Source organism: Octopus bimaculoides, chromosome 19 (genome assembly GCF_046866305.1).
Source record: "Octopus bimaculoides isolate indiv1 chromosome 19, ASM4686630v1, whole genome shotgun sequence".
Classification (NCBI taxonomy): Eukaryota; Metazoa; Mollusca; class Cephalopoda; order Octopoda; family Octopodidae; genus Octopus; species Octopus bimaculoides.
The window spans coordinates 19,524,380-19,537,841 of NC_142946.1; positions in this window are offsets into that span (position 1 = coordinate 19,524,380).

Sequence of the window (13,462 nt, forward strand, 5' to 3'; positions counted from 1 at the left end):
TCGCCGAAACATATCTGATTTAGCTAAGTTATCTTTCAAAGCTTTGCCTACATCACTTACATTATTTGTATTCATTAGTTAATGCTTAGCTCTGATGCAGTGGAAAATCTGTTCTTGTTTTTTTTTTAATGCTGGCAAAATTTATCTACGACATTACTATCCCGTATGAAACTCATTTTTTTTTCAGAGATTTCAGAGATTCATACAGTTTTGTTGAGATTGTATACTTCTTTACTTCCAGCGTATGGACACGTTTAATGGCTGTTATTTTTGATAAAATTTGCATATAACTTGAAGGAAATCGAGAGTGTGTGGAAAATGTATGATTGATTTTATACCTCTAAAAATGTAAGATTTAGTAAAGTCTCATTTTAATGTAAAATGCTATGTCCCCTCATTGCACATAAATGTAAATGATAAATCATGTATTTTATGCGAATAAAATCGGTAAAGCGCTTAAACAGCCATGTGATTTAAACTGGTTAACGAGTTAACGAATATATTTAGTGTTTATAAGACGAAACTTGGAAAATATTGAAGTGGATGAATCCTGGAACTTTAGCTTGCAGACACATGATTATACGATATACAGTCAAGTGCTCATAATGTTACATTAAAAAAATGTAAATATTATAATCAAATAAATGTTTTACCACTGTCAAAAGACTACGAATTCGTGCAAAAACAAGCTGTGAATCTAAGAAATTAGAATGGTTGAATAATGAAAAACGTTTCCTGCTTCTATTGAATTCAAGTGAAATCATTTCCTCTGAGTACTTTTTTAATAATAATTTTCACTAGAAGATAGGAGAACCTACAGTAATTTAATGACTAAATGTTGCGGATTGCACGGTATAATTTTACTAAAGTTTATAGAATATCTTCCTGTCACTATTTACCATCCTGGTTTATTTTAGTATTGTAGATCCGTAGTAATTCTACATATACACATTTAGTTCCAAACTAAATTTCTTCATAATTTCTTCCACAAACGTAATTTTAACCAATTAAATCCTCTATAAATCCCTTCTCCAAAATCTCTTTATTAACTTAGGTCAATGTGGTAGAGACTCTTATGTTCAGGCATCTTTCTTATTTAGTTTCAATATGTTTCATTTTATCAATGGGAAGACAATAAAACAATGTGCCAGTTAATTATAGCAACAACATAACTAAGAGATACCCCTCCTGAAAATTAAAAAAAAAAATTTCCTGTGAAAGAAATCCACATTCTCTAATAATATTACTAAAAATTCTGCTGCTTTTAAGAAGAAGATATATACGAGCTTATGCTAAACGTTTTGATCTTTCGGTAGAAGAAAATACAGGAGAATTATAATTTTATTCAATATATTCCACTCTCAGATTCACACCTTTATTGCACCGGTGTTTAGTGTTATAAGCCTTTTAAAATAAGCCGGCCGTTCAGGACACCCATAAAGCACGGAGCTTACCATGACCCCCTCATAATATATTATGAGGGGGTGCTGCATCTTTTGTTTATATGCCCATGAATTACCATTTTTCTGCCGAATTATTTCTAGTTAAAGCGATAGATGTTTTCGAGTTCAGCATAATTAATTAATCTGATGTTTAGACAATCCATATAACTGTATCAAGCTTCACTGTGACATAACATATACTCCTTCGTATCCAGCTCCCTCTGAAAATGAGTGGACTGACAATAACTTATAAATCATATCGGTGAAATAACAACCCTCAATTCGAGTGGAACAATTTGTATCTTGTATTGTCCCTCTTCCGAGAATATGATTCAACATTTTTAAATGCTATATTATTTTATGTTTGATGATACTCAGATTAGATATCATCCCATTTCCAGATGTCAATCCAATTTTATTTTTTTCTTAATCACAATTTTGTGTAGTCTTCGAATTCAAAAAATTGAAAGCATAGTAAACACCATTAATAAAATCAGGGTGTAATTTGTGGGGGGGAATTTTGATACTATGTTAAGCCGTCGTGTAAACATTTCTTCTGTAAATTATTTTATTAGTAATAAAATCTTCTCTATTTTACAACATATTTTGAAATGCAAGATGTGGTTCTGTTTTTAGCATGTCTCAAGGAGATTTGGCTGTTTTCCTGGGGCTTCAACTGATCTCTTGACGATAATTACTCTAGCAGATATGCATGGATAAATAATCATGTATGCTTGTATCCACGCCTGTATAAGCGTTTGGGTGTGCATATATGTCTGTGATTGTATGTGCATATATATTATTCAAACATGCATACATGTATGAATACATATATGCACACACAAACAGCCACCCCATATATATATATATCAGTAGATGGTTGAGTAAATTATGTATATGTGCATGGTTTGTTTATACGTGTTTAGATCTTCATTGTTCTCTCTCTCTCTCTCCCCCCCTCTCACTCTCCCTCATGTTCTCTCTCTCTCTCTCACTCTTCCTCTTTCTCTCTGACCGATGCCGGTCCTCTGCTAATTAGAATATACGACACCTTAATCATCTTAAACTTTTCTTCCTTTCTCATTCACATAATTGTATATCCTTGAAATAAATTGCTATTTTATCTCTTCTCAAGGAAAGTTTCTAATGACGCGTTAGGATTATTTTGTTGTTCTCAGCATAAAGATGTATGGCCCTACTTAATCTAAAAGTGATATAAACTAGTGCAACCAAACCTATAATATATCTGAGAGGGGAATCATATAAAAGCGTTATGCAAACATCACAAGTTATAAGTTCACATATTAATTTTCATTTATACTTCCTCTAGATCTTAAGATTAGTTGTTAAGAACTTCGGTTCTTTGGGCAATTTAAATTGCTTAAGAAATCCGCATTGGATAACAATTATACAAATCCGTATATATAATATTAACGAAAGTCTTGCCAATTCAGAACCCATAATTATGTAAGAAATACGATAAAAAAAAACAAGTATGCAGGTCGCTAAAAAAATGCGGATGTATGTATATGTATGTGTGCGAGAGTGCGTGTGTATGTATATGTGTGCATCGGCATATATACATATAAGGGGGTATGTCTATCTCTCTCTATATATTTATATATATGGTGTAGTGTGTAAGTATGTATATATTATTTATGTATTCATGTTTGTGTATATGATTATAGATGTGCATGAATAAATGTTCAACTACTCACACACACACACACACACACACACATATATATATATATATATATATATATATATATATATGTGTGTGTGTGTGTGTGTGTCTGTGTGTGTGCGTGTGTATGTATATACATTTATACACACACCACGCACATACATACATACATACATAATAAATACATACCAATATACTATGCAATAAAAAAATATAATATGAAGGAAAATGATCGTAGCTAGGATTGCATAGAGCCTGCGTTTTGATTACCCATTATAGATTTTTGAAGATTGAATTTCTTCTTCAGATAGAATGAATGGGAAATCGAATGAGATTCAAAAACACATACATATATTTATGCATCTAGTTATTTATTTATCTATTATTTCATAAAGGTCTTGCCAGCCGATTTATTATTTTTTTTTCTTTTACTTCTTCCCTAATGATGGATCACCTAAATTCAATTTCCTCTCTCTCTCAACTCTCACATCTTTTTCAATCGGAAAACGTTTTTTACCAAAGACGTTGATTTTTATTTCCCATTCCCCACAAAGATGGCCAGAAGAAAACTTTTATTACAACAAATATAATGAAACATATCTTCCATATATATTTATATACATAAATGTGTTTGTGTGAGTATATATATATATATATATATATATATATATATATATATATATATATATATATATATATATATATATATATATATATATATATATATATATATATATATATATATATATATATATATATATATATATATATATATATATATATATTATATATATATATATATATATATATATATATATATATATATATATATATATATATATATATATATATATATATATATATATATATATATATATATATATATATATATATATATATATATATATATATATATATATATATATATATATACACCTATACATATTTATATATACACACATGTATTTATCTATGTATATATATTTATGTATGTGAGAATGTATATAAATAAACATATACATACGTATATGTTTATAAGCATATAAAATGTACATAGAACCATGCACATCCAAATAAAAATCATCTATTCACACATAGGCGCATACTCAAGGAATCTCACAAACACACATATATATGTGCATGTATATGTCAGTTTATATATATTTATATCTATAGATATATATATTTATTTATATATGCTTGTATATATCTACGCATTTATATATATATATATATATATATATATATATATATATATATATATATATATATATATATAATCACATAGGAATATTTGGAAATACGAATGAATGCATGGAAATATATGGAAATGCACCCTTATAAACATTAATAATATGAAATAATAATAATATCAATCACACACATCTAGATAAAAATGGCCATTTAATATGAAAACACGAAATTTATATAGAATAAATATATCATGGGTGAACGGCACATAGCCATATGTACTAACTTTAGATTAATTTCTTTATATTATATACACACATATATATACATATATATATATATATATATATATATATATATATATATATATATATATATATATATATATACAGTGTGTGTGTATGTATAAGTACATATACATATATATATATATATATATATATATATATATATATATATATATATATATATATATATATATATACATACTCATATATATGGATGCATATATATATACGTGTGTGTGTGTGTGCGTGTGTGTGTGTGTATGTATACGTGCATGAATTGGTTTCGATTTAATCTTTGTAATACACAAGAAGTTATTACATACAATCCATTCATCATCACAATATATTTCGTACCTCAGCATCATAAAAATCATCAGCATCAGCGTCATCAACATATTCATCAACATCATCATCACAATCAGCAGCAGATGAAGCGGCAGTGGCGGCAGTGGCAGCCGTAGCATCATCGTCGGCGGCGGTATCAGTACCAACATTAGACGCTGCAGCCTCGTTATCATCATTATATTTTATTCTGTATTTTTTTTATATATATTCTCTCTCATTTTCCGATTAGCTTCCCAGATCTGAAAATTACGCTTACACTTACACATACATACGTACAAATTTACACACACAGGCACTCTCACAAACATACACACTGGAAAATACATACAATCGCATACACACATACACCTACATACCTACAAGCAAATGCACACAGTCACACACTCTTATATACAAGCATACCTCTTACACAAAACACATGCATAATCATGCCTCTCTTCCAATGAATTGCATTCACGGGCATCTATTTAGATAGAATGAAGATAAAAGTTCTATGGAATGCCATGCACATTTACACGAATATACGCATATACACATCCTGGTAAACATATATACACTTGCAGTAATTTACGAACAAATTATTCTGACCCCTCTGCAGACTGTACATACATATATTTTGTAAATTGCCACACACCCAAGAAATTTTTTTATTTTACCATATCAAGCATCAGAATATGGCGATATTGCTTTTCTTATACATTGACAGCACAGCTTATCCATGTATTTCTACTCCAAAGGCATTTAATAGTGCACAAAGATTTCAACGTAAACTTCGATATCTTTAAAGGTGGACATTTCCACGGGGTTAAACAATGGCTACAAGTGGTAACAAGTTGAATGGATATAGAGGCAATTATGTGGATAAACACATTTTGCATTTTATTCATTCTTCCAGTGCGTGATGTTAATTACCAGCAAACATATTACTCCGTAAGCATTTTGCGATGTAAAAGTGAAGCATATTCACAATATTATCTGAGAACGTGCACTTTCAAGTCTCTTTCAAGATTGCAGCCGTTTGAACCAAAATGCTAGGCAAGTTATGTCTGTGCCCATTAAATTTTTTGTTTAATTGTCCAGTTGTACAACCATAAATCAAGTTGTGTTTCGTGTACATTGCCGACTATACCAAACGTGAATCTCTACATGTTCCACCTTCTGTATAAATTATAACATTTTTTCTGTTTGATTCCTGATGGAATTCATGAGTCATGTTTTACAAGATACATCGTACAGATAACCCAATGATAGTTTTCTTGGAGTCAGAAATAGCGGCCAGTACTTCTCTTATATGCTTATTGTGTCTAATGTCTACCACAGGCGGCTGAGGAAAAATCTCTATACGTAGCTGAAATTTTAGCTTCTCAGGAGATGTGTATCTAGGTTAATTTCTGATTATTCTATTTGAATTTCTATGGAAGAATTGATTTGTTTTTCTGCTTTGAAAATAAGAAGGTTTATTATTTAGAATTTAGCTAGTAAAACTTTCTAATTTGGAGTGTTGCTTTCTAATTTGGAGTGTTGCTTTAGGTGTGTCAGCTTCAAAGCTAGGAGATTTTAGGGGGTCACAAAAGAATTGTAAATAGGTAGAAAGATTAGGTGGTCTGAGATTCCTTAAGCTGCCGTTGGTGTTATTTATATTTAATTTGTTTTCAGAAGCTAGAGGCTATTGCTCAGAGTTCAGTCAACCTTGGAAGGTTTGCGACTGGGTGTGTTTATTTAGATATGCCAGTATTAGATCAAAGTGATTTTTATACAGAAATTTATTCAAATTGTGGTTTAAGGTACGCAAAAAGATGTAGAAAGATGTAACCTTTAGTTCGTCCGCCTATTTCTCATTAGATCTAAATGTTCCATGATATTATTTGGTTAGTATTTAAACAATTTAACCATTGTATTTTGTTGAGGTAGAGATTCATAAACTCATTGTCTATTTGGTTTCATGCTTTTCGACCTGTGAATAAGTCTATATAAGAAACTAAAGGAAGCCCAGATGATTTATTACACACACACACAACACACACATTGTTTCGTGGGACGATCACTCGCACAAATTCAATTTCACTCGTTAATTGCTTGTCAAATGATTAGTTATCTAATCCACTAACTAATCAATGGTGTGTTTAATCTACAGTTGTAAAATTCGTTTTCTTACTACTGACGATCTCATTAGTGACACGTAATTTCTCGTTCAGGTCTACTTTGAGTCTGTCTTCGTATTAGTCCTTTGTATATGTACATGCCGGTTTATAGAGGCGTGGAGGGTACATGAGCGTGTTTAGGCTCGGCTGCTTGCTTGCATATGTGTTACTGTTTGTGTCAGTGTCGTATTTATCGACATGTTATTTCAGGTCGTATTAGCCAGAGATTTGTCTGTCATCTCGTAAAGATTTATGTGTATATAAATCTTCCTAAATGAGAACGGATGCAAGACGGAAGGAGTTACTGTGCGCCAGTGTGTGTGCACTAGTGTGTAATTTGCGTGTGAGTATGTGTTTGCCTGTTTTTGAACTTAACTTGTATTTTTCTGAGTGTGTGTGTAAGTGTGCAAAAGTATTTCTCTATGCGCTTGTATTCTGGTGGGTGTATATGTGTGCGTATGCGAATGTGTTGGAGTCGGTTTTAAGGGTAAGAGTCCTTGTGCATGTTTGTGATCGTAAGATATATCCTGATTTTAATTCAGAAAAGTGGTATATTGAGAATGTTTCTGTAATATATCTGTCTATACTATTTCTGCAATTAGGTGTATAGCAGCATATATCTCTAATTGAGTATATTCTAGTATATATTTCAAATTAGACATAGACTTGTAACATTACATTTGAAATACGAATCACCAACACTTCGAAAAGGAAGTAAAACGATTCAAATCATTCCATGATTGTCTTTGATCCAGTCCTTCATCAATATCAAAGAAATTTTATGAAGGATTTGCTCTCATATATAATCCCACTTGCGTGTATACTTACAAACACATACGCATCTATATACACGTTGGTAGGTATATTCAGATATATGTATGCATATATATATATATATATATATATATATATATATATATATATATATATATATATATATATATATATATATATATATATATATATATATATATATATATATATATATATATATATATATATGGGTATGTGTCATTGTATATGATATAATAAATACTAAATATCAAAACCGTTCATACAAGTTTACCAAAATCATATTTTCAGAAAGACGAGAACAATTATTCTTGAGACATTGTCCGGTTGGGGCATGCGTTAGGCTTTCAGTTATAATACTCAGGTTTGTGAAGAAAAGATGTGTGGTACAGTTAATACTAAATATTTCGCGCGTACATGTGTGAACTTGTGTATGTGCGTGTTTGTGTATGTGTGTGCGTGCGTGTGTGTGTGTATGTGTGTGTGTATATGCGCGCGTGTGTGTGTGTGTGTGTGTGTGTGTGTAGAACATTTCCTTAGAAAACGAGCGTAACATTAATTTGAGACTGAAAAATGTTTAAATCTATCTAATTTTGGGGGGATTTGTAAAACAAGTAACCTATATAAATTTGCGTGAAGGTGCGTGGCTTAGTGGTGAGAGTATTCGGCTCATGATTGTAAGATCTTGAGTTCAATTCCCGGTGGCGTGTTTTGTCCTTCGGTAAGACACTTCATTTCACGTCACTGAAGTCCACTCAGCTGTCAAATATGAGTAATACTTCTATTTCAAAGGGCCAAATTTGTTACACTCTGTGTGAAGCTCAATATCCCTGGGAACTACGTTAAGGGTACACACGTCTTTAGAATGCTCAGTTGCATGCACATTAATTTCAGAAGCAGGCTGTTCCGTCAATACAAATTTCTCTACGCATTATACATTAGGAAATGCGAATATTTACAAGATAGAAGCGGTAATGAGAGGCACCTGTCAATCTTTGGTTTGTTCAGTTGAATGTTCACTTGGCTATGTCCTAGTTCATTGAAAATGATAGTTTCAACTAACTAAATTAATACTTCTCAAAACAGATGCATCCTCTCAAAACTCCAAGATTTGGCGTGAAGTTTGAATCGTTCGTCTGCTTATTCATTTGCATTATATTTTGTTGCATTGATACATATATTTTTTATCCGTCTAGAATTGTCCATTGCAACATGCAATACCCTTTATTTCTTTTTTAACTTTCAGTTGCGAGCTGTGCATCTCAGTTAGATTTTACTAAACATAGTAAGTTTGCTCTATTCAAAAAAAAAAAAAAGAAAGAAACAAGACAACATGCATTTACGTGTCGTTAACAAAAATAAGAAGAAAAAAACATGAAATGACGGAAGTGTCTGTAGGTAGTTGTCATTGATGTCATTTCAGCACCATACAAAAGCAAATGAAAATTGCATGCCAAAGTTAATGTGTTCACTTCATTCATCTTATTGACATGTGCTCCTCACAGTAAAAACGTACAGTTCGCTAAACCTATCAATAGAATACTAAACCGATATATATATATATACATATACAGAAAGTGAGTTAGGGATGGAAACAAATATGGCTACATACACACCTCCATACAAATATACATACATACATACGTAGATACACGCATTGGCAGGTATAGATATATGCAAACATACATAATTATACATGCATTCAGGAAGATATAGATACAAAACTACGTTCTCACATGCAGGAACACACACAACCCCTCACACACAAACACACCCACACATACACGCACATACGTATATTAGCTGACCTATTTGAAAAATAACGAAGTAAAATATTATATACCTGTTTTGTTTTGTTATTTTATATTTTTGGTAAATAACATTTCCCAGAGCTATTTCAAATATATAAACACTATAATGAGGGACGATATTATGATACGTGAAAGGTCACAAATAGCTTCAAGCAAAATCGTATTGTGTTTTAATAGATTTGAAATCTTTGAGATCAGCAATTTTTACCAATAATCGCAACATCCAGCTTGAAATGTTTCATATAAAATAATGCAAACTGGAGTAAATTCCATGTACAAAATTTATTTATTTATTTTCGAAACATTATTTCTTTATGTTTTTCGATTACGTCTTCAAGTCTTTCCATAAATAACATTGCTTAAAATCTCATACGCGAATATGTATCAAGCGTTAACGTTGTCTTCGCTTTTGTCTCATATTTAATGACCCTTGTTCATGTACTGACAATCAGAATATCATTAGAAGATATCCATTGCTTTCACATTTGTGTTTATTTACTCGTCTTTCACTGTACATGCGACTCCGGTATCTATCTTACATTATCTGCTAGTTAATGCCACAATGTTTTGTACAAATAATCGTCATGAATGTTTAATCAGGAACTGTTTTAGTTGTGACTAATGATGATAATAATAATAATGATGATAATCATAATAATAATAATAATAATAATAATAATAATGATAATCATAATAATAAGAATAATAATAATGATGATAATCATAATAATAATAATAATAATAATGATGACGATGATGATAATAACAATAATAATAATAATAATAATAATAATAATAATAATAATAATAATAATGATAATAATAATAATAATAATAATAATAATAACAATAATAATAAAATAATAACGAACATGTAACTATTCTTTAGGACGTCCTAGTATGTACAAACCAGACCATGAAGGCAAGTAAACCAGATATTGTTGTGAGAGAGAAAGCAATAAAGTATGTTTATTGATTGACATGAGCATACCTCGTGACCACATTATCTCGGCAATAGAGTTTGTTAAGCTCTAAAAATATAAAGATTTGCTAATCGAAATTGAAAAGACGTGTCATCTCAAGACGGTTAAAATACCAGTGATTTTAGGAACACTTGGCATGATAAAAAAAAAGGAACTAAAATTATTTAAGAATGATTACTGGCTTACCATCCATGCAGGAAATGAAAAAGATTTCTTAAATGGTACGCCACACGAATTTAGGAGAGCATCCTCACTGAATTATCTTTCCTTTTTACCCCTTAATTTGTTTACTTTTCTGATTGTTTATATTTTAGTTTTTGTCTCTCTCTTCCTTCCCCTTTTTCTCTAGCACATGCCTCCGTAATTGAACAAACTGGTGTGTTTATGTTAAAGGTCTACCAATGTATAGACTACGTTTCTCTGTCCTAGGTGTAAGAAAGACACCGGACAGTAAATAGAAACAGAATTCAAAGATGCTAACGAAAGAAAAAAACAACAATAATAATAATAATAATAATAATAATAATAATAATAATAATAATAATAATAATGATGATAATTATAATAATCTATGAATACATCTGTGTATATATAGATATAAATATGTGTGTGTGCGTGTGTGTGTGTGTGTGTGTGTGCGCACGTGTGCGTGTAGCAAATGAAATACAGACGATGGAATATAAGAGAATTTATTATTAATCACAACAATTATTTCGACATATCGAGCATCGATTTCTCTTGCGTGGAACACTCAACAACTGGCTCAGACGCATCCGGTGGAGCAGATGTATCTCGTCGGGCGATAATACAATATAAACTCGTTAACATGACTGTTCCGCAATATAACTTTCCGTTTTGTTAGGAGAAATACAGCCAGACTGAGGAAATATCTTCATTTATATAGAAGATCAAATCTAAAATCAAAAATGGCAGAAAGAGAAATGAACGCGCAATCCAGAGTGATTTTATTTTTTTCTTCTATATAAATGAAGATATTTCCTTCGTATGGCTGCTTTTCTCTCTACAAAAAGGGAATTTACATTGCGGAGCAGTCATTTTAGCGAGTTGTATTTATTTACCACCCGACGAGATACATCTGCTCCACCCGATACTCATGAAATAGCTGTTGGGTGTCCCACCCAAGAGGAATCAATTGTCGTGATTAATAATAAATTCTCGCACGTTCCTCCTTTTGGCTTTCATTTGTTATATACCTAACGATCACTTTGAAAATGAGCGTGCTTTACCAGTAAGCTAAAAGGTTTAAAACATTCGTTCTATTATCCAATATATATATACATATATATATACATATATATATATATATATATATATATATATATATATATATATATATATATATATATATATATATATATATATATATATATATATATATATATATATATATATATATATATATATATATATATCTTGTGTTTTGTTATTTTACTTCATACTAGTATTGTTGAAATATCCAACTTCAATCTTAACCAGCAACTATATTTGTTTTCTCTAAGTTTATATTTGTCTTCTCTTCCGTTAAGTTGTTTATTTTGGCAGAAACTGATTATTTCAAAATCTAGTTAAGCACTAGACAATAGAAAGATCAAAATAAATACCAGCATATACTTTATTATTAATGGTATATCATTTATTGCTGTATTATGTATACTTCTTACGTGTTATCTTAATACTTTTGAGTACCTACAATGTTTTAGTTAAAGACGTTATTATCCTAGAGAATATTTCCATTTTCCATTCACATTTTGCTCTCTGTATTTGCGAATATTGTACATGGATATTATTCTATTTCTTTTTGTTTAGTTATATATTGTCACCTGCTGGATTCCATACATCATAGAAGTCTAGTTACAGGGATGGGAAGATAGAAGCGTTAGATCGGCAATGAAAATGACTTGTGGTATGTGTTCTCGATCTTAACGTATCATTCTTACGCCAAGTGTTGAAATGTGATGCGCTTGTTTCCGCTAAGTGCCAAGTGTCAGCAAAAGTATAATAGATTTGTACTCAGTAAATTTCAGACACAAAATCATATAAGTAGTTTCTGGTTTATATTTAATTGGTTTATATTTAATTGTACCACATGTTGATAGTCATTTGTAAGTTGTGTTCGCATTAAATCCAATTAAGGGCATTGTTACGTAGCGGGGCGGTAATATTAAATATGTTCATACTGGAGGGGAGGCTACAAATTCTCCTACTAATATTCTTAACTAAATCCATAAACACTATGGCGGTGGAAAGTACCTACATTAATAAAATTAAATCTATCGTTGGACTTGCTATAATGTTTGTAAATATTCTTTTGTAAATCTAGAGATACGTCAAGGAAATTCACAAACCTCGGGTTGATATTTTTTGTTATGCTAAGATCAAATGTTTTCATAAACGATATTCTGCGTGTCCATCGTTATTCCTAAGCTAAATCTAGAGCGAAATATACACCATGAAAAGCTTATCCTAACGTGTCAAGCAGGAATAGCACAATGAGACGGCATATGTCTGCTGCATCATATGACCCCATGCTCACATCGAAAGAAGTCTCTGTATCAATGGTCTTGACCACATTCTGTGTTCTAGGTGAAGACTAAGATCTTTCTAGAACGGAGGATCATATCCTTATCTTGTTCACTAATCTCTGTAAAATCACTTGCGAAAGTGAGGGCTTTATCTAGCAGTTTTCTAGAAATAGATGCATAGAAATCTACAATATCAAATTGTGCAAAGCTTGCTGTAATCTTATTTCTATTTGCTTTAAA